At 35.8% G+C, this 26,515-nt stretch overlaps 1 long non-coding RNA gene across 2 annotated transcripts; it reads right to left on the minus strand.

The window, feature by feature from the left end:
* Nucleotides 1-493: 493 nt before the first annotated feature.
* LOC308610887 lies at nt 494-26,515 on the minus strand. 2 transcript variants are annotated; one of them, XR_014014686.1, is made up of 3 exons: nt 26,501-26,515; nt 2,088-2,309; nt 494-570 (listed from the first exon to the last, which is right to left on the minus strand). It is a non-coding gene; the product is annotated as an uncharacterized lncRNA (long non-coding RNA). The 2 variants fall into 2 exon arrangements; XR_014014687.1 differs by lacking the exon at nt 26,501-26,515 and adding an exon at nt 11,655-11,768.

Raw genomic sequence — 26,515 nt, forward strand, 5'->3', positions numbered from 1 at the left:
ATCTAATATACAGTACTCTTCACCCTTCTTGGAATGTCTATGCTCAATAAGGACATCAGTTGATTTGTCACTAATATTGCTTTTCCTACATGTGACCTCATTCAGAGTTCTATCCATATACATAGCATAATCTTATATTTTGTATCTAACTGGCATCAGTTTTCCTTTTTCTTTTGATTTACTTTTAAGCTTTACTTTTAGCAGGACTGTACTGAAATACTCTTACACCTTAATAGATCTAATTTTCTGGACTTAAAATAATAGATATTTGTATCACAGGGGCATTTGTCTTTACAGATACTGATTTCTGTTCTCTGCACATGTTTTCATGTTATATGCCCAGTGTAATACGAAGCGAGTTAATTTATTGTGTTACATATAGTAAAGAATCCAGCAGAATAATGTTATTTAGGGTTTTTAAAATTATTTCTATGAATAACAACAACATCAACAATAATAGTAATAGAAAAGATAATTGCTACCTATAGCAAGTCTCAGTTTTTTCTTAAACCCAGTAGAAGGCCCTTCACACTCTATTTGTCAGTTGGCTTCAGGTTTTCATTTTGTTGGCTAGAAGACAGATAAAGGGGATTATGGACAGAACTGAGCCTGGTTTCTGCTAATCTCGAACTTGAATTCTTTCAAGGGTTGCAAAATATGATTCAAGTATCTCACAGGCCTGTATAACCTTTGTCATCTCTCTGGTATATGTGCCATCATGGGTGGATTTGGAACTGACATTTTATACCTCTGATCTCAACTGTATAAATATTTGTTTAGACTGACTATCAACATAGAACACAGACATTCTCTTCTGATGTATGGATGATAGAATAGTTCTTAACGGGGCCCCTATGGATGGGGCAGGCACAAACTAACAGAGGGCAATGAGGCAAATTTTCAATGAACTCAGATTTTATATTTTCCTTTAGGTAAAAGAGGGGTTGCTTCTATACCAAAAGACTATTTCTTATAATTTGGGTTACATTAAAAATATCTCATATATACAGCCATTTATCTGAATCTATAAGAGTGACTTGGTTTTCTCAAATACATTATATATGGTGTCCTTTAGACTGGAATTAAATTAATCATGGTTGTATTTTTTTTCTATTGACTTCCCAGCTATTTACCCCTAGGAAAACTCTCTTAAATAATCAAGAGAAATATTTTAGGCAACATTATGTAAATCATCACCCTTATTAGATGAATTAACATTTTTGAAGTTATAGCTCATTTCATGGAAATCAGATTAACCTGATGTTATGGGCATTGTCATTTATCAGTAAGTTATTTGTTAATATGCTCAGTATGTGACATAAAGTATGTAACTTTAATAAGAGAATGGATCACCTCAAATAATTTAGCAAATCTTGAAAATGATAAGGATTAAAACTGTGGATGTATAAAGGACACAGAAGCTTGGAGAACTTTAAAACCATCTATTTCTATCCTGTTTCCCTCAGACAAGGAAATGAAGGCTGACACTTTAGCATGGTTTGGAAATCCTTCTAAAAATTATCTGACTTTCTCTTAGAATTAATAAGTAATTTAAAGTTTTAAGAACTGCAGAACTGATCACATGAATTACCATAATTTAGTCAAGAATTTTTTTGAATATCCACCTTTTGACAAACATTGTACATATATGTACCAGGCTGTAGAGATGAATAAAATCATCCTTAGTCTTAAATAACTGAAAGAAAAATCCCCCCAAATTAGTGAATACTGAGGAATTAAGGATGATGCTATGAGAAAATTTATATAATGTGAAATTTATTAAGTTAAATAAAATATTTTGCTTTTGAGATTAGAATGCCTTGTTTTTGTTCTAATAATACTGATGATAGATAGTGGTTGTATTTTGCAGAAGTTTTATGGGAGCAAAATAAAAACTTGGTAATGTGATAATTAATTTGGTCCCCCAAGGTGATTTTTATTGTTATTTCTATTGGTGTTGTTAATGAGAGAAATTTCTGTGAGCTATTAGAAAAGAAAATGTGGATATCAATATCTAATCAAAAAGAAGGACAAAATAATGGATAATTAGAGAATATATATAGCCAGTAAATTAAAAATATACTCACATGCTAAGGAAGCACAGTGGTGGAAGTTTTGCTCATCATAAAGCTTTAACAGTGAGTAGAAGTTATCTTGGTGTCTTGGGTGTGGGAAGATATGCTAACAACCAGTGATAGATCCGTTGTAAAATTTGGAACTGTTTCTCCGGTATTAAATTTCACTTAAGACCTGTGCTTCTGGACAGGATGGAGTAATAGGAACTGGATTTACTCTCCTGGCTTAAACTGCTAAAAGTAAAAAATATATATATATTAAACAATAATTTTACACATTGAACAACAAACAGCACAAGAGAACGGTTGTATAAAGCTGTTAATTATAATGATAACCCATAAAAACCAGTGGCATAATGTTTTGTGTAGTACAGTTAAATGTTGGTGATTGAACAAGTCCCTGGTCACCTGTAAAAAATAAAGGTGGATTCTCTTTTCATATTTATTAACGAAATGAATTTCATAGGGATGCAGTATTTAAATATGTTAAAATACTAAAATTACTAGAAGAAAACATTTTTGTTTTATTTAATAAAAGTTAATTTTTAAAATTTTTTAATATTTTTATGTGTTGCATTTATTGCTTTAAGATTATACAAATATGTTTTGATATAATTTAATACATGCAGCATCAACTAGAGTATTAAATACACAGACTATTCAATGGGTATAGCCTTAGTAGTGGGACCAAATTAGCTCTAGACTAAATTGTTTCAGTTGCAGCCTAATAAGGCTTACAAGGAAGCCTCAAAATGATCAAACTATTTCTTAACTACCTCTTTGAGCAAAGTTACAAATATTAAAAAAAATACAAAAATGCCCTGCAACCAGCAAAGTAAAATTCACAATATCTGACATGCAATCTAGAATTACCAGGGATGCAAAGACAAAGGAAAATATAACCCATAACAAGGAGAAAAATTAATTAATAAAAACAGACTGAAAAATGGTACAATCAGGTAACAAAGACATTCAAACAGTTATTATAACTAATTTTCATAGGTTCAAAAAGGAAAGCATCAACATCTTAAATAGACATACAGAGGATATAAAAATAACCCAAATTGAGTTCCTAGAGATGAAAACTATAGTTTCTGAGATGAAAAATAAACTGGATGGGATTAAAAGAGATGAGGCAATGCAGAAGCAAAGATTGACCTCCCTGCAAAAGCAAAAATTCTGTTATTATAATATTATCTGTCCCACTGAGTAGTCCAAATATAAAGTCTGAAATGAAAAATGCCAGCTTGATCATCTTTTTCCATTTCAAATTTGCTTTACTCTTTCTGGTTTGTACTTCCAAAAATAATTAAAGTATAAAATTATGAAAATTGTATTCAATGGTATTAAAATTCAGCATCTATCCATTTTATGGATTGCCCTGCATAATGCAAATATCTAAAATCTAAATATTATGTGTATATATACATATATGTATATATATCTCACTAGCAGAATGAAAAGAAAATATGAAAGTACAACACAAGTTGTGGAGGAATATAGTAAAGGAAACTAAAATTATAGTATTTTTGTTTTTAGATATAGTTGCTCTACGCAGTGGAAAAAATGATATGCGGATTAGCATATTTTATTTTCTGAGAAGCATGAATCAATTTAAAAGGCGAAAGGGCAGATGAATTTGAAGAATGATTAATTTAAATACATTATCAGTCTTCAATTTTTTTGTTACTGACAACATCCCCTTTAGGATTTTCAAAACGCTGTAAGGAGGGATTCCAAGATTTTTAGTTGCTATAGAAGCAATTATTAGCAAATGCTTTCTTCTAATCTCATTACAGAAAATAATGCCCTTTGTGCCCAGAGAACTCCCATTAGAACAGATACCTAGTGGGAAGCAGCCACATAGCACAGGGAGATCAGCTGGGTGCTTTGTGACCACCTAGAGGGGTGGGATAGGGAGGGTGGGAGGGAGGGAGACGCAAGAGGGAAGTGATATGGGAACATGTGTATATGTATAACTGATTCACTTTGTTATAAAGCAGAAACTAACACACCATTGTAAAGCAATTATACTCCAATAAAGATGTTAAATAAAAAAAAGGAACTGCCTTTCGGAGCAGCTCAGAACATAGGGTGTAGCAGTCTGGAGCTATCCCACATTTCCTGTGTCTTCTTAAATATTGTGTATATATGCTATGTATTTATATCTCCCTCTAAATATACATCTATATCTCCTAAAATACTGTCTCACATATAATGAAGTCACAATTTCCAGATAGTTGTTCTGGTAGTCATTAGACCAAATATACTCTCATTTATTTAAAAAATGTGAAATGAGAGAAATGTACGAAAAACTTGATCCATCTTCTGACTGAATTTGTGGTATTAGTACCTTCAGAAGAAGAAATAATTAATTTATTGTAAATTATTTTATTCCTCATTTATTAGAGAGGAAATTTATAAACTGAATCTGTTAGGGCTTAAAGGGTTTTTTTCCCAGAAGATAATATCTGTGGTTCTCACCTTACACTGAGCAGTATATCACTAGTGAACAATCTGACAAATATGTACATTATTAAGTTATTTTATTTTCACCTGGCTTTTTAATACTATCATCTGATATACATCATATTAATTGACACTGCAATTTCTTCCTTGATTTGTAATTTTTTCCTACAAACACTTTGCATTCCAACTTCCACGTATCTGATTTACTCATCCATGTGATGGTCTTCATCGTCAGACATCTTGTTGTCTGGGCTGTTCAACCCTGTGACAGTAAAAGCACACTCACTAGGGACTAGGAGTTTGCGAAAGACTTAGAAAATTGTTTGACACCTGAAAAAAATGGCTCCAGAGTATGAAAAAAAATCTGCAAAATTGAGATCAAAACTTGTGTAATTAATATTTCCAACTAATATTACTACAACAGCAATGTTACTCAACTTTCATATATAGTTATCTATAAATTATATTGGATATGTGACTTGGGCACATTTTAATGCATTTGATAACATTTAGGGTAAAGCTTCTAAAAGGGCAATTGCCTAGGACTGAGGAAGGTTTAAAAATGGCACAGAATGAACTAGAAGTGACTTCAATGGGAGGCTGAGGCAGAGATGCTGGACCCGGAGAGTGACAGAGCAGGCGTACACTGGAGAGAGCTTTCCTCTACAGGAGAGCCAAGAATTTGTTACTTATTGAGTGGGGAGCATGAAGGTAGGGGACCCTACAATGAGAATCCTAGGATAGCTTCTAGATTTCTAACTTGGATAAATGACAGGACGGTACTCTTTGGTGAATACTGAAGGAACAGCAACAGCAGCAGAAGTCTAAGAATGGAACTTTAACGTATCACAATGCCACCTTTAAAGTAAATTTGGCGTTCTTCTCCTTTTTGAATGAATGAAAATGCATTAATTAAAGACATACACATTCACACACCTGCTAATATCTGCTCTTCTGCAATCATGTGTTTTCTGTATAGTGTCTAAATATCTAGTCCAGTTGAAGTAGTGCTTAAACACTTCAATATGCCTGTTTTCAGCCAAAAAGAAAAACTGTCTATGACTGTTTCAACATATTTTAAATATACGTATAATCATTGCCAACTTATCTGCTTTGCAGATACTAGTTTCCTATACAATATTTAATATCTCCCTTTAGTGAAAATGTCATTGCTCAGTATTATGATTGTTTTTCATTTTTATTATATGTCTGAATGTTAGAATTATTGATTAATCTCTTTATTAATGGAATGATCTCAGCACAATGTTAAATACTCTTCTTCTCTACCATTATTATATGTTATTTTAAAGATTTTCCATACAGTGAAAATTCAGGCTTTTTGAAGTCAGTAGGATAGGCTCCAGTGAGTAACAAAAATGCTTAAGAACAACAATATGAATTAAACAAATTTAAGTAGTTAAGAAAGCACTAATCTAGCCGTTGAGAAATATATACTAATATTTACATAGTATGAATATCTAAATCAATAGTTTCAAAATGAGATAATCTACTGAACAAAATATCTTAAAATGTGAATTAAAAGATGTTGTAAAATCTCTATATGATTAAAATAAAAAATTTTTATAAGCTTGGAATATAAATAATAAGTGCATTTTTGTCTGGGAGACAAGTTGTTATCTGGGAAACCTCAAGACATTTTGTAGATTATCGAAATCACTTTACTATCACTCTTGAGCATTTCTCCTATCAACTCTATAATTAGTATTGGAAATTAGCATTATGACTCTATTTCACTATCAGGAACATTGAAGAAACTATTTCAAGTGCTAAACATTGGTTTTAACAAATAAAAAACAATTCATCTGAGGAAGATGTTACAATGAACTGAGGAATTAAAAGATCTCAAAGTAGAGAAATTTCACTGACTGCAGTATAAACAACTTGAGGGTAGAGAGTGTCTGTTTTTCCTGTTTGCCCTCCAAATTTGGGAACAGTGTTATATGCACGGTGCAGGGTAATAAGCAAATATTTAACAAATGAAAAGTACTGAATTCATTACCTTGTGGTACAAATTAGGATTTCTTTTGTACTAACTAGAAGATTTTAATTTCAGCATTATGAATTATTAATGTCTTTATCTGATTCCCAGTTCTGTGTCAACCAAACTTATTTGAGTGATAATTAGAGGACTTCATGTTTATCCTATCTTCTAGGATTTCACTTTTGCATATCTATTAATTCATAATTTTGATGTTTTTATAGCACAACCAAAGACTATAAAAACATATAGAGCAAGCACTTGCCAAAGAACTCTAAATAAAACAGGTCTCAGGGGCTTCCCTGGTGGCGCAGTGGTTGAGAGTCCGCCTGCCGATGAAGGGGAAACGGGTTCGTGCCCCGGTCTGGGAAGATCCCACATGCCGCGGAGCGGCTGGGCCCGTGAGCCATGGCCGCTGAGCCTGCGTGTCCGGAGCCTGTGCTCCGCAACGGGAGAGGCCACAACAGTGAGAGGCCCGCGTACCGCAAAAAAAAAAACAGGTCTCAGATATGAAATTAGAGCCATGCTTGGTTATACTTCTAAGCGCTTCATCTAAAGAGAGACCTGCAGCACTGCTGCATGAATTAATCACCTACGGTGACTTTTAAACCTACCAACAGCTGGCCCCTCTATCATATCTGATTTTATTCAATAGTCTAAATGATAATAATTTTTTGATCAAGAACTTTATTTTACTGGTTGTAAAGGTGCGTGCATGCATGCGCACACAATCCCCAGTGCTTTTAAAAAATGTGGGACAGAATTAATCATAACTATTGAGTTTAAATGTCATTTATCAACTTACTAAAGTGCAAGCATGCAGGGAAAATAAGCTAAAGACAAGACTTTCGTTTTTCAATTTAGTTTTAAAAAGTCTTGTAGAGATCTTTACGAAATTAACACAAAATGGTGTTACCAAAAATCTTTTTGCTTTGTTTATTCCCTAGTCTGTGGCAATGTAAACAATGGAAGTTAACCCAGAATTTAAGTTAAGGAAAGCTATATTGTATTAAGTTTAGCCAAAATTCTCTAACTTGCCATCATATTTTTTTCAAATAAATAAAATTTCTATTCTCTTCCCTCTCTACTCATCTCCCTTAAGGCATGTCAACTCTAACCCCGCCCCCCCATACACACACCTTGTTGCCTCTGACATTATCTCCTCTACTAGATGTGCTTTTGTACTTATTGCTACACAATAGTTCAACAATAAAATGTGATAAATGCAGGCAAAGTTGTTTCAAGAAAGAAGGTAAATGTCCTTACACGTTTTCAACATAGAAACAGAATTTTTCAAAAATGAGTTATAAAACAGCAAAATTAAAAAAAAAATAGTTATAGATAAAGTTTGCAGATAATGTTGTCATCCGTCTTAAAAGAAGAGGGATAAGGCACAGAAGAAATGTAGTGTTGAGGACAATGAAAATAAGCAGTTATTGCAATCTATTTATGCTGCATTCAATGGATTCAGAAGACAGAGGCTTGAGTGCTGTCGTTATTACTTGTTTGCCATTTGATGGTGGGCAAAATATCTAATTTCATTGGGTTTCTCTTTCTATGCCTCTAAAATGTGGATTCCCAGGCTAAGAAAATATTTCAAATCTTTTCTAGGTCTAAAAGTCACAGACCTTAGTGTACCCTTTATAAAGGCCACATTTTCACAAAAGATAGCATTCTTGTAAAGCACCTTTATAGAAAGAAAAAGATATATTTAGAAAGTCCACTCAGCGTCAAGGGTTTTCTGAAGTCGTACTGCTGTTTATAACCAGGTGTAGGCCAGTAGGACAACACATTTGCTTTAATAACTGTCCAGATTTCTTGGAGTTAAAGATAAGTTTTTCATTATTCTAAGTGTTGACCTAAGAAATTATTGAAAATAAGGATTGTTCTAATTTACTTCTTGAATTGCCCAGTTCTTACACGGCCTGACATGAAAGGTGATTTAAAAGATTGCATTTAAGTTTGGACATATAGCCTTCATCCTGCTGTTTCATCACAGACCTCTTACAGGAGAAACACGTGCAACCATTTTGAGTTTCTGAATGGGAGTGCTCCTTATAGTATTTTCCCCTTATACATTTCTTGCCAACTTACTCCAATTTGTATGTAGGTAGAAATTTATAAATTTCTCCAAGAACTTATTTTTATTTTTATGAATCTTACTGATTTTGTTTTAATACCGAGGACTTTATCAAATTCATAGACATTTGATAGAATAAAAAGCAAAAGTATAATTAGGAAAAATCCAAAAACCTCAAATAGAAAATAAGATGCTATGTTGTTAGTAACAGAAATTAGCACAAATAGACTGAAAAACTGACCACCATTGTTAACTGAGCTTTTAACTATGGCAGTCGCCAGGAAAAGGAGGGTTACCTGACTCAGGGGTCTTCTCCTCTTTCTTTGCCTTCTTTTAACAATCTCGAAAATTAAAGAAAGATTGAAAGACAATACAAATAATTTATTTCCCAAACCATTTGAGAGTAGTTGCCAACACAATGCAATGTCTCCCCCAAATCCTCTAGTATTTCCTACAAACATATCCAAATATAATCATGAAAATCAGGAAATTAACACTGACACATGACCACAGAGCTCCTAATCCTCAGACCCCTTTCAAGTTTTGTCAATTATCCCCATCATGTCCTTCATAATAAAAGGATCAGCCCAGTGTCACATGTTGCATTTAGCTGTCCTGTCTCTTTAGTTTTTTAATCTGGAAAATTTTCTCAGGCTTCCCTTGAATTTCATGAACTAGAAAATCTTAAAGAATATGGATCAGTTATTTTGTAGGATTTAGCTGTTTGTATTTGTCTCATGATTATTCAGGATATGTGTAGTTGGCAGGAATAACACAGTGGTGAAGCTTTGTTCTTCTCACTGCTTCCTATCAAACAATTTCGGCAAACTTTTAACTTGTAGCCTTACTGGAATATCATGTTACTCATTTCATTAAGGTGTATCACCCAGTCTTCTCCATTGTAACGTTATTTTTTTCTCCTTCATTATTAATAATTTTTGTGGTAAGGCACTTTGTAATTATGTAAATATCCTGTTCCTCATCAAACATAATTTACTCAATTTAATTATTAAAATCAGTATGAACTCATAGACTCCTATTTTATTCAATTGACTATAATACGTTTCTACCATTATTTATTTTTTTTATTTTTTATTTTTTTTTGTTTTTTGTTTTTTTGTTTTTTTGTTAGGCGGGCCTCTCACTGTTGTGGCCTCTCCCCTTGCGGAGCACAGGCTCCGGACGCACAGGCTCAGCGGCCATGGCTCGCGGGCCCAGCCGCTCCGTGGCATGTGGGATCCTCCCGGACCGGGGCACGAACTCGTGTCCCCTGCATCGGCAGGCGGACTCTCAACCACTGCGCCACCAGGGAAGCCCCCATTATTTATTTTGAGGCTTAGATTGTTCAAGATTTGTCCAGTGGAAACCCCTTCAGTTTGGCTTCTATATCCTTTGATGTTTCCCAACTATTCTTTGATATCTCCCTTCTTTTTTTTTAACATCTTTATTGGAGTATAATTGCTTTACAATGGTGTGTTAGTTTCTGCTTTATAAAAAAGTGAATCAGTTATACATGTATCCTCATATCTCTTCCCTCTTGCATCGCTCTCCTTCCCACCCTCCCAATCCCACCTCTCTAGGTCACAAAGCACCGGACTGATCTCCCTGTGCTATGCGGCTGCTTCCCACTAGCTATCTATTTTACGTTTGCTAGTGTATATATGTCCATGCCACTCTCTCACTTTGTCACAGCTTATCCTTCCCCCTCCCCATATCCTTAAGTCCATTCTCTAGTAGGTCTGTGTCTTTATTCCTGTCTTAACCCTAGGTTCTTCATGACATTTTTTTTTTTTAGATTCCATATATATGTGTTAGCATACGGTATTTGTCTTTCTCTTTCTGACTTACTTCACTCTGTATGACAGACTCTAGGTCCATCCACCTCACTACAAATAACTCAATTTCATTTCTTTTTATGGCTGATCCCTTAGTTCTTGAAACTATAATATGTTCTAGGGTCATCTTATATTTTCCATGTAGTGGTTCTAGAATTAGCCATTTCTCCAAAGAGCTTTAGTTCCTTCAGTTGCAGAGCTGTATTTAGAAACCAAGATCTGGACACTAGGTGTATTCATTGCTCTTGGGAAGTAGTGGTCCCAGGTACTCTCAATAGGCAGAGCTAGGGGATTTAGGTACATATATACATATACACATATGAAAACATATTCATAACCATTTACACATATTCACAAATACATTCATAAACACATGCAAACATATTGTCTATGTTTATTTCTATAATGTCTCTATATTAAAAATCATGTGTTCACATTAACATCCTCCATTCCCTTTCAACGCCCTTTCATTTTAGTTTTTGCCCTTTTCATATTTTAACTCCCTCCACAGATATTAAAATAACACTGATTACCATATCCTTAATATCCTTATTTATTTGATCAGTCTTCCTGTATTTAAGTAAATTCTTGTAGCTGCCACTTTCCCATCCCACCCATTTTCTCCACCTGGCACGGGTTATGACTATCTGTACAGAGTGGTTGCCAAGGCCACTTCCTCATGTGGATGCCCTTTCACACGAATCAGACTTCAGCAATCAACTCCAGGCTCCCTTATGCAGACATCCTCTCCCCTTTCTCAGACTCTGAGACCCAATGCCAAGTCATGTGGTTCCTCGAATGCCCACCTCCCCCATGCTGACAAAGGGTTATTTTACCTCACTTAATGGACTAATTTGTTCAAGAAGGGAAGGGATCACAACACTATAAAGCAGTTATACTCCAATAAAGATATTTAAAAAAAGAAGGGAAGGGACAAGGAAGGGGATGAAAACAAGGAGGTGGACAGGGATGAACAGGTTCTTGTTTTTCTAAACAATATTTGAAGAGGTCCTTCATTTAGAAGTTACAAAGACATTATGAAGTATCAGCTGAAGAACTGAAACAACGACATATATTTACACATCTGTATCCCTACATCTATGACACACAATGTACATCTAATTTTATAGCAACCAAAATATAATTTAACAAAACTTATGATGCTTAGCCATACACTTTAATACTCAGCAACTTACAAAAATATGCAGTGCCATTTGGCTGTTAACTATCAGTCCATGTATATGAATGGATTTGTAAAACTCCTAGCCAAGAGTGCTTGGGATAGCGTCTCTACTGGTCCTGACTGGATCCTCTTCTTCTTTTGTCACTCTTTTCAGTCATTTGTTGATTCTCGATTGTATCTCATTGGTGTCTTGTATGACCACTGGCAATTATATCTGGGCAAATACCCCAGCTTGGTGTCTCTCAAAGGGCTGACTGAAAACCATTTGCAACAGAATCAACTGAGGTACTGGATAAAATTCAGGTCCACAGGTCCTGTCCTGATTTCCTGCTCAGAAGCTCTTTAGAGAGTAATGAGTATTTGAAAAATACCTTAGCTAACTCTCACACATTAACACTGAAACCATGGTGTAGTTTGCATGTCTACAATTCCTCAAAGTTCACGGTTTAAAACACATAGGTCTCACCAACTACAGTTCTTTTATTTTAGCTTCATCAATTCACATTTGTTATTTAACCAACTTGGAAATTGCTAGATGTGTGAATAGCCGCCAAAGTAAAATGTATCTATCTTTTGCAAAAATGTCTTCTACCAAATGTCTCTACAAAATGAAATGTAAATGCCTTCTAAGATCTTCTTGGAGAAATCTTACAGATTTTTAAACTCTTCCAGGTTTTAGGGAATAGCAAGTGCAAAGGCCCTGATGTTGGGAAGGCCACTGCAGAAAGAAAATCTGGATGTGTGTGTGAGAGAATAGTAGTAGTAAACGAGCTTGGAGAGTAGGGCAGAAGAAATACTGAATAAAGCATGTAGGACAGGTAAAAAGTTTAATTTTTATTCTAAAGTGATGGGAACGGGTTTTGCGAAATCATGTGATATGATTTATGGGGTTTTTTTATTATTCTGGCTATTGTATTGGTTATAGACTATAAGGATTGGGGCAAGAGGGGAGGAAGCAAGGAGGTTGTGGAAGAGGCTGCCTATTGCATTAGATGAGGCAAGCAATGATGGCTTGGAGTAAGTAAAGACGGCAAGAGTAAGGTGAGAGGTAGGTGGATTCAGGATGTATTTTCAAGTTAGACTGGCAAGAATTTCTGATGGACTGGACATAGGAATTGTGGGAAAGTGAGAGTTTAAGGATGAATCTAACATTTTTGGCCTGAGCAACTGGATGAGTTATGGAGCCAGGAAAAACTGGAGTGCAGTGGATGGATCAAAGCAAAATATTTAGTTTTATTTGCTAAGTTTGAGATGTCTATTATGCATAGATTGGAGATATTTAGTGGGAAATTGGAATTAGGAGTCTGGAGGTTAGGTGAGTGCTTGGCTAGAAGTATGAATTGGGGAGTCATAAGTCATCTTCCCATTAAAGTAATGGGACTAGATTAAAACTCATGAGTAGTTAAGGTAGATGGAGAGTGAAGGGGGCCAGGAATGAGCCTTAGGGCCTTCTAACAGATGTTGAGGGATGGGAGGCATCACCAAGGGAGAATGCCAAGGAATGGTGAGTGAGAGGGGAGAAATCTAGGAGAGGATGGTGTCCTGGTAGCCAGTGAAACAAAATATTCATTCTGGAAATTATGAGGTTCATTTCCCAAAGTTTCTTGAATTGATGATAATTTGAAACTTGGTATTTTAAAAAGAGCTTTAGCAAACAGAAAAGAGAATAATTTTCTATCATGAGTGATTGATTGCAGTAGCATGGGGAATGGAAAAGTTGTGAAAAGGGAATCAAGAATCTATGTAAAAGACAATTTTAAACAAAAGTATTCATTTAAAAAACAAGTACACAATATTTAGACATTATATTTTGTCTTTGTGTCAACAGCAGCTACAGCATGCTGTAAGTGAAAGATGAAGGATTACAGTTTAATATCAAATCAGGGAAAAAGGTGAAATAGTTGAATTCTTTGTAGATTTTTAATAGATTTCAAACCTCTATTGGTTTTGAATAATGTCATATTTCAAACATAATTTTCTAAATAATCATAACAATTTTAGAATCAGAATAAACCTTATATAACCTTATATAAAACTTATTTAAATGCACATATAGTTCATTTTTATGGGTAAAACTAGGACTCTGGTCTTCTGATTACCAGTACTATTTCTTATTGCAACACACTGTTTAAATGTGTAGATGATTGAAAAAAAGAGCATACCAGTGATCTCTTAAATGTTTTACAAAATATTAAGTAATTAAAATTACAGGAAATAAAGCTCATGAGGATTAAATTACAGGAAGAGTTTATAAGAGGGCAAACAAGTAGGAGATGTATTTCCACACAGATAAATATGAGGTTTTAGTAGAAAATGACCAAAACTGCATTTATAAGGTCATGATACTAGCTAAATGAAATAAAGACAACCATCATGTGAATAACATATAATTTTGAAGGTGAATTTTGAATATGGAGACTGATACAGGTTAACATCTGATTATAACAAAAATCAGATAGGCAGGGTAACAAGGTCTTCTTCATCCAATCACAGCTTATCAGGAATAAGGGAACCTCTTGATACTTTGGTATGTGCCATTTTAGGACAGTGAACTTGCTACAAAGTGAACACTTGACACAAGAAATAGTTTAGAAACATAAATATGATTCAAGAAATTCATGGATGGTGAAAGCTATGTTGGATTATTTCAAAAAGTTAGGGATGACTAGGTTAAGTAACTTCTCTTTTTAATAACAGAATAACTGTCACATGAAAGATCTCACTATGCCATTGACAAAGATAAAATCCCGGGACGCCATGGCTTCACAGTCTAATAGTCTAGAGATACAATGTCCAGTATAGTGTCCATTAGTCACAAGTGGCTATTAAATACTTGAAATGTGGGCAAGTTTGACTTAGGAACTGAAATTTTAATTTTATTGAACTTACATTTAAAAATTTAAAAACACATGTGACTAATGGCTGTAGTTTTTGACAGCACTAAGAACATTTCCATTATCATGGAAAGTTCTATTGACCAGAGCTGACCCATAACCTTTTTATTTAATTTTACATTTATTCCTCTTTGCTAAGAAAATCCTCTCTTACTAAAAAACAATATTAGCAAGATGGCTAGATATAAGCTCAAGATGCAAATATCTATTGGATTTCTATAATCCAGGAACAAAGAGAGAGCTTAAAAATTATCTAAAATGGAAAAAAAAAGACTACCTAGGAATAAATCTAAATAAAAATGTGCAAGACATTTATGGAGAAAATAAAACCTTACTGAAAGATATTAAAGAAGTCTTAAATAAATGGAGAGGTACATCTTGTTTATGGATAGAAAAGACTCATCATAATGGTGTAAGTTTCCCCCAACTTAATTTATATAGTCAATACAATTACAATAAAAATACTTAATAGAGGTTTTACAGGATTGCCAATTCTGAAATTTATGTGAATGGTCAAGAACAGCTCAGACACACCTAAAAAATCCATTCATTCCAAAATGGTCCTGGAAAACTTAATTATTCATAAGAAAACAAAGAAATTGGATAATACAGACAAGTCGATTGTAAGTGCATTAATGGCTTGAATATAAAACAAAGATACACTAGAACTTTCAGAAGAAAATATACTATATCTGGGTAGCATTAAACTAGGGAAGGACATTTTAAGTAGAACAAAAAGACACTAAGCTAAAAGATACATTTGATTTCATTAAAATTGAGAGCCCCTATTTATCAAAAGACAACATTAAGAAAGTGAGAAGGAATGAAATAACTTACTTGTGTCATATATAGCTGATGAAGGATTATTTGCTTGTATTTAAAGAACCATAGAAATAAGTAAGAAAAAGATAAACAGTAGAAAAATGGACAAAAGATATTCTCTGGACTTCACAGAATAGGAAACAGAGGCAACTATTAAACAAGTGAAAGGATTCTCAGCCTGTCAGTAATTAGGGAAATACAAATTAAAACTGTTATGGACTGAATTGTGTTCCCTAAAATTCGTATGTTGATGCCCCATCTCCCAATGTGGCTGTTTGGAGACAGGGACTTTAAAAACATAATTATGGTTAAATTAGGTCATAATGGTGGGGCCCTTACTGATATGATTGGTGTCCTTGTAAGAAGAGGAAGAGATACGAGGGATGTATACACACAGAGAAAAGGCCATGTGCGGACATAGCTAGAAAGCAGTGGTCATCTGCAAGTCAAGGAAAGAGGCCTCAGGAGGACCCAAAACTGCCAACATCTTGATACTGGACTTCCAGCCTCCAGAACTGTGAGAAGATAAATCTCTTGTTTTTTAAGCCACTGAATCTGAGGTATTTTGCTAGGACAACCTGAGCAGACTAATACAAGGAACAAAAGACTAGAATGGCCATTCTAACTGGTGAAGCTATAGAGCAAAAGGGCTGAAAATTGATTCCATAACTTGGAAAACATTTTGGCATTATTTTTTAAAGTTGAATATTTGAATTCCCTACAAGTCAGCAATTCTACTCTTAGTATGTCTACTCTTTTACTTATGTTAAATCTTGCACATGTGTACCAGGAAACATTAAAATAAATGTTCATGGAAGTACTGTCCGTAATAGGCCCAAAACAACCCAAATATCATTAATAGAATAATAAACACATTTTCTTGTATTTATACAATAAAATATTACACAGTAGTACAAATGAATGAACACTAGTTAAAGCAAAGTGGATGAACCTTAGAAACATAATGTTGAGTAAAAAAGCAAGCACAGAAGACTAAAGTATGATATCAATTTTATAAATCTCAATAATAAGCAAAATTATGTGGATGTTGAACATAAAGCCAAGATCAGAGTGATTTCTTTGGTGAAAGCAGGAAGGTGGGATCAGGGTAGAGAACAGAGAGAAGACGCAGAAGTTTTGATTCTAGTTCTTAGTTTTGGTGGTGTGTTTGCAGGAGTTTTTATTATTTCTCATAAGTTACATACAATTAAATATATTCTTCTGTATATTATCTAATAATATAAAAAAAATCAAAATCCATTATATACCAAAGATAACCCCTAGACATTAATTATAGAGAGTCCACTTTGAAACAACATACATAGTTACTCATAAATCTTCTGTAGTTGAAAGCTTTTAGCTATGAAATTCTTCCTCCTTCATATGAGGACTTTATGTTCCATAATGAAGGAAAATTGTTCCTACTTTGGGACAATTTGCCTTCTTTATTTAAGTGATACTAGTCCTTTGGCTGCCTAGAAATTTTAAAAACAACTGATAACTACATCTACTGCCTGCAAGAGAATAAAGGAAAAGGAGCATAGGAGGCAATCTCATACATTATTGATAAACACATACAAAGACAATATTCGTACAAAGCTATTTCTCCATATAGCAACTCTGAATTTTATTAATAAATACATATATATGTATCAAACATTAATAAAAGAATAAAATCCAATATGAGTACATTTGCTCTTTTTTTGCAATTAGTTCCAGGATTCTATTTTAGATTATTACTTCATATCTGCGAGAGTTGGGTGTGTGTCTGTGTGTTTGGTTTTGTGGAAGTTGCATTGTGCTAAAGTTTACATTTCTTTCTTGAATTAAATGGCTTTTGTTATCCCTTGGGAATACTGAAGATAGAAACAGCAGATTACTACCTACCGGTGGAAAAGTATAAATAGCAATTTTAGCTGCTAGTGATTCTGAAATTGCCCTTAACTTTGTCCTTCTAAAAATGCTCCAAGAATTACCTTTTGCAAATCCACAGATTTACTATCCATATTCAAGTCATTTACGTGGACAAAGAATGTAGCCTGTGGTATTAGTAACAAAGGATGTTATAGCCATCAAGCCATCAGCCACTGAAGCCACCACCAATGCTGCACCCTGAGGGGATTCAGGATGGAGAAAACAGGATACTGGCCCTAGATAATTAAAGTGTATATCAAGGGAATGATTTCCATGAGACCAGATTCTTGCATCTCACCATATATAGAAAAGTACTAAATTTATTAACTTAAGATGTCTAGTTTCTTTAATTAACAGTAATCTTTTGATGTTCCAACTACCTGGGGTTTTTTTGCAAGAACCCCTAAATATCCTGTGCCCTCCCTTACCTCTTCAGAACAGTCCCTCAGAGCTATCTGAGAGGCTGTCTCCTGATTTAAGTCCTCAGTATGTCCTCCAAATAAAACATAATTCTCAACTTTTAGGTTGTGCATTTTTTTTCAGTCAACATTTAACAGTATGGCTCACGAAGGTACTATGCCTAGATGTAATGGGATGAGCTGTAAATTATTAAAACTAGATAAATTCTGTCAGCTCTACCACTAGCTGAGATCAGGCTTTCTTCTCTGGATACTTCTGTCATAGACCTTGGCACATATGGGGTCTGTGTTGGTCTTAAAATTATTCTTAGAATTGTGGGGACTCATTCATTCTTTCAGCAAATTTTACTGCTTATATTCTATGTGTCAGTTACAGTGCTGGGTCTTGAAATACAGAAGTCAACACACGAAAATACAAGGATAAAACACATTTTCTACCATATTAACTTTTTTCATTCATTAATTCATCCCTAAGTCATTCAACACGCATCTTCTTATTGAATACTGATGGGGGGTCAAATGCTATGCTAAACACTGAGTACATAACTGCAAATGAGATGGATAGGCCCTGATTTTGATGTCACTACTATGTTTTGTCCTGCCATATAATGGGACAGCTTCATTATTCCCTTTACCCTAAGTTTTTATCACAAATTGCTAATGGAAATAAAACTGTTAGTGGAGTTTCAACATGCATAGGTAAATGAGAACAGAGAACTCCCCTTTCGCATGCCCCATTCTCCTCCTTCTAACTCCCTATGTGAACTCACTTTGTGCCAAGACCAAGAATTTGTGCCCCAATAAGAACCAAGCTGATTTCCTCACACTGACTGGGGTATTGCTCACTTAGAAGACTTGATGCTTAATTTTGATAAGCAACTAGAAGACCATGGAGACAACCTATAAAGATGATTTGTCTTGGGAGAAAATACTAAAAAGGGTTAATGTGCTGTTCCACATGTCTAACCTCCTGGGATTAAACCACAGGCACCAAGATCACCAAGTGTACGTGGCAACAATGAGCTAAAAATGAAAAGAAAAGCATCATACTGCTATTGTATTCATCTTCCCCCAAGGCACTCTCTGATAAACACCACAACCACTAAGGGAATTGAGAACAGCTTCCTTGTGGGGTAGGTTATGTATGCATCTTTTTCCAAGAAATTAAATCATATCCAGCTATCAGCACACCTTACTTAAGGTGATTGTAATGTATGAGGTTAAATGTTCCTCACTGGAAACCTTCTTGTCCTCAATTCATTGGCTATACTGGATTTTTTTTCTTGGGTCAGACCTTCAGACTTCTACCAGAAATCGTTCCTTTGGGGAGACCAGGCCTTCCCAGAAACTCAGGAAACTGAAATGGAGACAGCAAGAGAGAAGGAAATTATTTGGACATATAGACCTCAACTGTTTGGTTTTAAGTAAACGTCCAAGCAAACATCTTCTAAATGGTATAATAACTTTAGGGAAATTCACGGTTTATAAGTTTGTGTGCTGATAAACTGAAAACACTATAAGAGTACAGGTTGCATTTTGTGTCTTCAACTCAAGCAAAGACTTCAAAAAAGGCCCAGTTATCCTTTGTTCATTAAGACACTAAGAGAGGGCCCCGCGCCCCCGCCGCCGCTGTCGCCGCCTCGGCGTCCCCCGGCTCCAGTACCTCTCCTAGGACAGCGCCGCCACCACCGCTCGGCCCTGCCTGCCGCCTGCGCCGCGCAGCCCTTACGCGCTCCCGGATGGCGCCTTCCTCCCCGGACCGGTTTATAATGTAATAATTCAAGAATTTTATCATACAGTGGAGTAGCTTAACAACTCTCTATGTGCTTCCCATGATATGTTCTCTACATTGTGAAAAGCTCTTGGTGCTGCAGCCAGGAGTCAGTGCTGTGCCTCTGAGGTGGGAGAGCCAACTTCAGGACACTGGGCCACAAGAGACCTCCCAGCTCCACATAATATCAAACGGCGAAAATCTCCCAGAGATCTCCATCTCAACACCAGCACCCAGCTTCAGTCAACGACCAGCAAGCTAAAGTGCTGGTCACCCTATGCCAAGCAACTAGCAAGGCAGGAACACAACCCCACCCATTAGCAGAGAGGCTGCCTAAAAACATAATAAGGCCACAGGCACCCCAAAACACACCACCAGACGTGGACCTGTCCACCAGAAAGACAAGATCGAGCCTCAACCACCAGAACACAGGCACTAGTCCCCCCCACCAGGAAGCCTACACAACCTACTGAAACAACCTTAGCCACTGGGGACAGCCACCAAAAACAACGGGAACTACGAATCTGCAGCCTGAAAAAGGAGACCCCAAACACAGTAAGATAAGCAAAATGAGAAGACAGAAAAACACACAGCAGGTGAAGGCGCAAGATGAAAACCCACCACACCTAACAAATGAAGAGGTAATAGGCAGTCTACCTGAAAAAGAATTCAGAATAATGATAGTAAAATTGATCCAAAATCTTGGAAATAGAATAGAGAAAATGCAAGAAACAGTTAACAAGGACTTAGAAGAACTAAAGATGAATCAAGCATCGATTAAAAACACAATAAATGAAATTAAAAATACTCTAGATGGGATCAATAGCAGAATAACAGAGGCAGAAGAACGGATAAGTGACCTGGAAGATAAAATAGTGGAAATAACTGATGCAGAGCAGAATAGAGAAAAAAGAATGAAAAGAACTGAGGACAGTCTCAGAGACCTCTGGGACAACATTAAATGCACAAAAATTCAAATTATAGGGGTTCCAGAAGAAGAAGAGAAAAAGAAAGGGACTGAGAAAATATTTGAAGAGATTATAGTTGAAAACTTCCCTAATATGGGAAAGGAAATAGTTAATCAAGTCCAGGAGGCACAGAGGGTCCCATACAGAATAAATCCAAGGAGAAATACACCAAGACACATATTAATCAAACTGTCAAAAATTAAACACAAAGAAATCATATTAAAAGCAGCAAGGGAAAAACAACAAATAACACACAAGGGAATCCCCATCAGGTTAACAGCTGATGTCTCAGCAGAAACTCTACAAGCCAGAAGGGAGCGGCAGGACATAATTAAAGTGATGAAGGAGAGAAACCTGCAACCAAGATTACTCTACCCAGCAAGGGTCTCATTCAGATTTGATGGAGAAATTAAAACGTTTACAGACAAGCAAAAGCTGAGAGAGTTCAGCACCACCAAACCAGCTTTACAACAAATGCTAAAGGAACTTCTCTAGGCAAGAAACACAACAGAAGGAATATACCTACAATAACGAACCCAAAGCAATTAAGGAAATGGGAATAGGAACATACATATCGATAATTACCTTAAATGTAAATGGACTAAATACTCCCACCAAAAGACACAGATTGGCTGAATGGATACAAAAACAAGACCCATATATATGCTGTCTACAAGAGACCCACTTCAGACCTAGAGACACATACAAATTTAAAGTAAGGGGATGGAAAAAGATATTCCATGCAAATGGAAATCAAAAGAAAGCTGGAGTAGCAATTCTCATATCAGACAAAATAGACTTTAAAATAAAGACTATTAGAAGAGACAAAGAAGGACACTACATAATGATCAAGGGATCGATCCAAGAAGAAGATTTAACAATTGTAAATATTTATGCACCCAACATAGGAGCACCTCAATACATAAGGCAAATACTAACAGCCATAAAAGGGGAAATCGACAGTAACACAATCATAGTAGGGGACTTTAACACCCCACTTTCACCAATGGACAGATCATCCAAAATGAAAATAAATAAGGAAACACAAGCTTTAAATGATACATTAAACAAGATGGACTTAACTGATATTTATAAGACATTCCATCCAAAAACAAAAGAATACACATTTTTCTCAAGTGCTCATGGAACATTCTCCAGGATAGATCATATCTTGGGTCACAAATCAAGCCTTGGTAAATTTAAGAAAATTGAAATTGTATCAAGTATCTTTTCCGACTACAATGCTATGAGACTAGACATCAATTACAGGAAAAGATCTGTAAAAAATACAAACACATGGAGGCTAAACAATACACTACTCAATAACGAAGTGATCACGGAAGAAATCAAAGAGGAAATAAAAAAATACCTAGAAACAAATGACAATGGAGACACGACGACCCAAAACCTATGGGACGCAGCAAAAGCAGTTCTAAGGGGGAAGTTTATAGCAATACAATCCCACCTTAAGAAACAGGAAACATCTAGAGTAAACAACCTGACCCTGCACCTAAAGCAATTAGAGAAAGAAGAACAAAAAACCCCCAAAGCTAGCAGAAGGAAAGAAATCATAAAGATCAGATCAGAAATAAATGAAAAAGAAATGAAGGAAACAATAGCAAAGATCAATAAAACTAAAAGCTGGTTCTTTGAGAAGATAAACAAAATTGACAAACCATTAGCCAGACTCATCAAGAAAAAAAGGGAGAAGACTCAAATCAATAGAATTAGAAATGAAAAAGGAGAAGTAACAACTGACACTGGAGAAATACAAAAGATGAGAGATTACTACAAGCAACTCTATGCCAATAAAATGGACAACCTGGAAGAAATGGACAAATTCTTAGAAATGCACAACCTGCCAAGACTGAATCAGGAAGAAACAGAAAATATGAACAGACCAATCACAAGCACTGAAATTGAAACTGTGATTAAAAATCTTCCAACAAACAAAAGCCCAGGACCAGATGGCTTCATAGGCGAATTCTATCAAACATTTAGAGAAGAGCTAACACCCATCCTTCTCAAACTCTTCCAAACAATTTCAGAGGAACACTCCCAAATTCATTCTACGAGGCCACCATCACCTTGATACCAAAACCAGGCAAGGATGTCACAAAGAAAGAAAACTACAGGCCAATATCACTGATGAACATAGATGCAAAAATCCTCAACAAAATACTAGCAAACAGAATCCAACAGCACATTAAAAGGATCATACACCATGATCAAGTGGGGTTTATTCCAGGAATGCAAGGATTCTTCAATATACGCAAATCAATCAATGTGATACACCATATTAACAAGTTGAAGGAGAAAAACCATATGATCATCTCAATAGATGCAGAGAAAGCTTTCGACAAAATTCAACACCCATTTATGATAAAAACCCTGCAGAAAGTAGGCATAGAGGGAACTTTCCTCAACATAATAAAGGCCATATATGACAAACCCACAGCCAACATTGTCCTCAATGGTGAAAAACTGAAACCATTTCCACTAAGATCAGGAACAAGACAAGGCTGCCCACTCTCACCACTCTTATTCAACCTAGTTTTGGAAGTTTTAGCCACAGCAATCAGAGAAGAAAAGGAAATAAAAGGAATCCAAATTGGAAAAGAAGAAGTAAAGCTGTCACTGTTTGCAGATGACATGATGCTATACATAGAGAACCCTAAAGATGCTACCAGAAAACTACTAGAGCTAATCAATGAATTTGGTAAAGTAGCAGGATACAAAATTAATGCACAGAAATCTCTGGCATTCCTGTACACTAATGATGAAAAATCTGAAAGTGAAATCAAGAAAACACTCCCATTTACCATTGCAACAAAAAGAATAAAATATCTAGGAATAAACCTACCTAAGGAGACAAAAGACCTGTATGCAGAAAATTATAAGACACTGATGAAAGAAATTAAAGATGATACAAATAGATGGAGAGATATACCATGCTCCTGGATTGGAAGAATCAATATTGTGAAAATGACTCTACTACCCATGCAATCTACAGATTCAATGCAATCCCTATCAAACTACCACTGGCATTTTTCACAGAACTAGAACAAAAAATTTCAAAATTTCTTTGGAAAAACAAAAGACCCCGAATAGCCAAAGCAATCTTGAGAATGAAAAATGGAGCTGGAGGAATCAGGCTCCCTGACTTTAGACTATACTACAAAGCTACAGTAATCAAGACAGTGTGGTACTGGCACAAAAACAGAAAGATAGATCAATGGAACAGGATAGAAAGCCCAGAGATAAACCCACGCACATATGGTCAACTTATCTTTGATAAGTAAGGAGAGGTAACTTTGAATCCTAAATCGGTACTCAAGTCTTAAATTACTGAGAACACTGACCACCCACCAGACTAAATGTTTTTTTTTTACGTGATTGGAAAGCAACAGATTGATTTCAATTCTATCTTGTCAAATCTACAAAAAAGTTCCTACAGTTCATTTAGAAACTAATAGTGTAAATCCTTCTATTTGGTATTACTCCTCCTCCTTAACACCGGGCAATTAATTTTGCCTGTCTCTGGGAAACGTTTTTAACAAAGGAAATAGAGTCATAAATCAGTTTCGGTTAGGAAATCATACAACTATTTCTACCTAGGGCTTTGAATTTAGAAACTTTCCTCAGAAATTGTTGAAATATAACGAAGTCCAAATTCAGAAATACCTTAAATTTAATTATCTTAGTTGCACTAAAATAACAAATTCTATTTTCTATCTTGTTTTCTTTCTTCCCCAGAAGGTTTCTCCAGCCCTAATCCATAACTTAATGCATTCATCTCACCTATAAAATCACTGGCAGGTATGATGCCGGCTTTGGCGTCTCCAGTCCCCTAATCCTGTCCCATTTCTTGCCAAAGAATTCAGTTTCTTCAGAAACCAAGTAACAGACATTTCAATTTCTAACCATCATTAGCATATTTTCATGTACTAATAGTCAACATAAAAACACCTTTTAAAATTACAGAAATTTTTACTGTACTTAAGCTCAATTGCACTAACCTGTATTTCATAAACCTTGGGCTACTTTCTTAAAAATGAATTATTATTTTAATATGTTTTCACTTATTATTCAGAATAATTATTCATATAATTAAATATTTTACAATTAGGTAAGAAAGGTGGAAAACAGTTTTGCTATTCTTGTTCTCTGTTCTCTCTTCTACTTGGTGTGCCTGAGTCAAAATTTTAGAATATTGAAAATTTAATATTTCAAACCCAAACCACATTTAAAGATGATAATAACAACAAGCCAAAAAAATTTTGGTCCAGAGGTTTGCATGGTCTGGGGAACAGTTCTCTGAGTGGGCCATTTGGAGTGGGATTTGCCCACCCCTCTCCACTCCTTCTGCCTCATATACTGAAGATAGAGACAAAGAAACCAACTCAAATCTCTTCAAAGTGTATTTACAAAGAGAATTTGTAATCAGAAAAACAATAATGATATATAATAGAAGTAACATGATTTTTCAGAACCAGTATCTTGTTCTAAAAGCAATATTTAAAAAGAAGGTAAGAAGGTTAGCTATAAACCCTGGCCCTCTTTTTCATTGATCTCCTATTTTAATTTGTTAAAATAAAATCCATGGTCTTTTGAGTCAAACTGTCTCTTTAATTTCAGATTTAAAGATAACAAATCTCTTTTTAAATGGAATATTGGCACACAGACACCACACAGTCTGGCTTACTGCAGCTGTTCTCTGTTGGTGAAGTGGCACATTTGCAATCCCCACCATAGCAATCTTCACCATTTCACAGAATATCATTCAATTGTACATCCCTAGGTGGGCAACAAGAATGGGCACTTGAGCTCAGCAGAAAGGCGTCTGTGGGGAAATCCTAGGTCAGAACCCATAAAAGGGGAGACTAACTTGAAGATGCCCAAATAACCTGAGGTTTACCTTGGCCACCTCCCCTGGCTTTCTGACTACCTGTGGGAAAAGCCTCTCTGGAAACTCTTTTTAGGTTACTGGGGGAATCCTAGGACAAATACACTGCTTGCTTTTGCAGGAGGACTTGCCCCATACCCTACCCAGCTAGGTGTCTCACAACCTAGCTGGACTAAAAAAGCTTCAAGAAAAACGGGATAGACTGACAGTTGCATTTCTACTTCCACCTATTCTTATGCACATGGAGTAAAATATGTAGGTAGAGCCCTCTTTCTCACACCCCAACAGATTCTGCTGTCCTTGAAACCCATCTGGTAGCTGCAGTGACTACAATGAAGGGAGTTATCGGAAACCATGTTGGTACTGGGCTTAAAGGATTTTTCATGCCATGCATTTTGGGGAAGGACACAGGTAATAGTCCAAACGTGGTATAAGGCAATGCCCGTTCTGGGTCCTTGAAAAATCAGTCACGGAACAGAGGTGGTGGACAGGAGCTGACAAGAGCTGGCTTATTAATGGGCACAGCATCCCCGGGGTGGGGGTGGGAGGAATCAATGAAATGATTGACAAGAGAAGATGGTAAATGAAGGGAAAAGTGGGGACAAGTGCTGCTCAACCCAAGCTGAACTCCAGGAGGTAAGTTTCTCCTCTAATTTGAGATTCCTTCTAAAGGTTCAATATTGAAGTGGGTGTTTGACGTTGAAATGTGCAGACCCATTCTGATAACTGGAAAGGGAGAAGACTGAGGAAGGCAAAAGGAGAGGGAAGATTTCCGATTACTTCTCCAGGCTGCTGACAAGAACCTGCTGCTCGCAAACCACAAATTAACCAAGCGAAGGTTGAAGGTAGCAACGTAAAAGTGCAACTCAAATTATTTTACATTCTGAATCCTCTTCAATATCTAAGCGAGTGTGGCACGGCAATGGTTGATTATCTTAAGATTACAGAGGCTGACCGCCTTCTTTGTTTGCCCAGTAACACCGCTCCTCCAATAATCTCAAGCACTTGGCTGATTAACATTTCAATTCCAGCTGTTGCTCCTTTGCCCATTGCAGAAGGCGGCAGGGATATTCCCCTTCTTCCCTCTGTATTACAAACCCCGTTACTAACCAAGCAGAAAGCACCGCGCAGTGGGGCCAAGGCTAATAATAGCCGGGGTGCTTACAGTCTCCGGAGGGAT

Source organism: Mesoplodon bidens (genome assembly GCF_964165515.1).
Source record: "Mesoplodon bidens genome assembly, contig: HAP1_SCAFFOLD_190, whole genome shotgun sequence".
NCBI classification, from domain to species: domain Eukaryota; kingdom Metazoa; phylum Chordata; class Mammalia; order Artiodactyla; family Ziphiidae; genus Mesoplodon; species Mesoplodon bidens.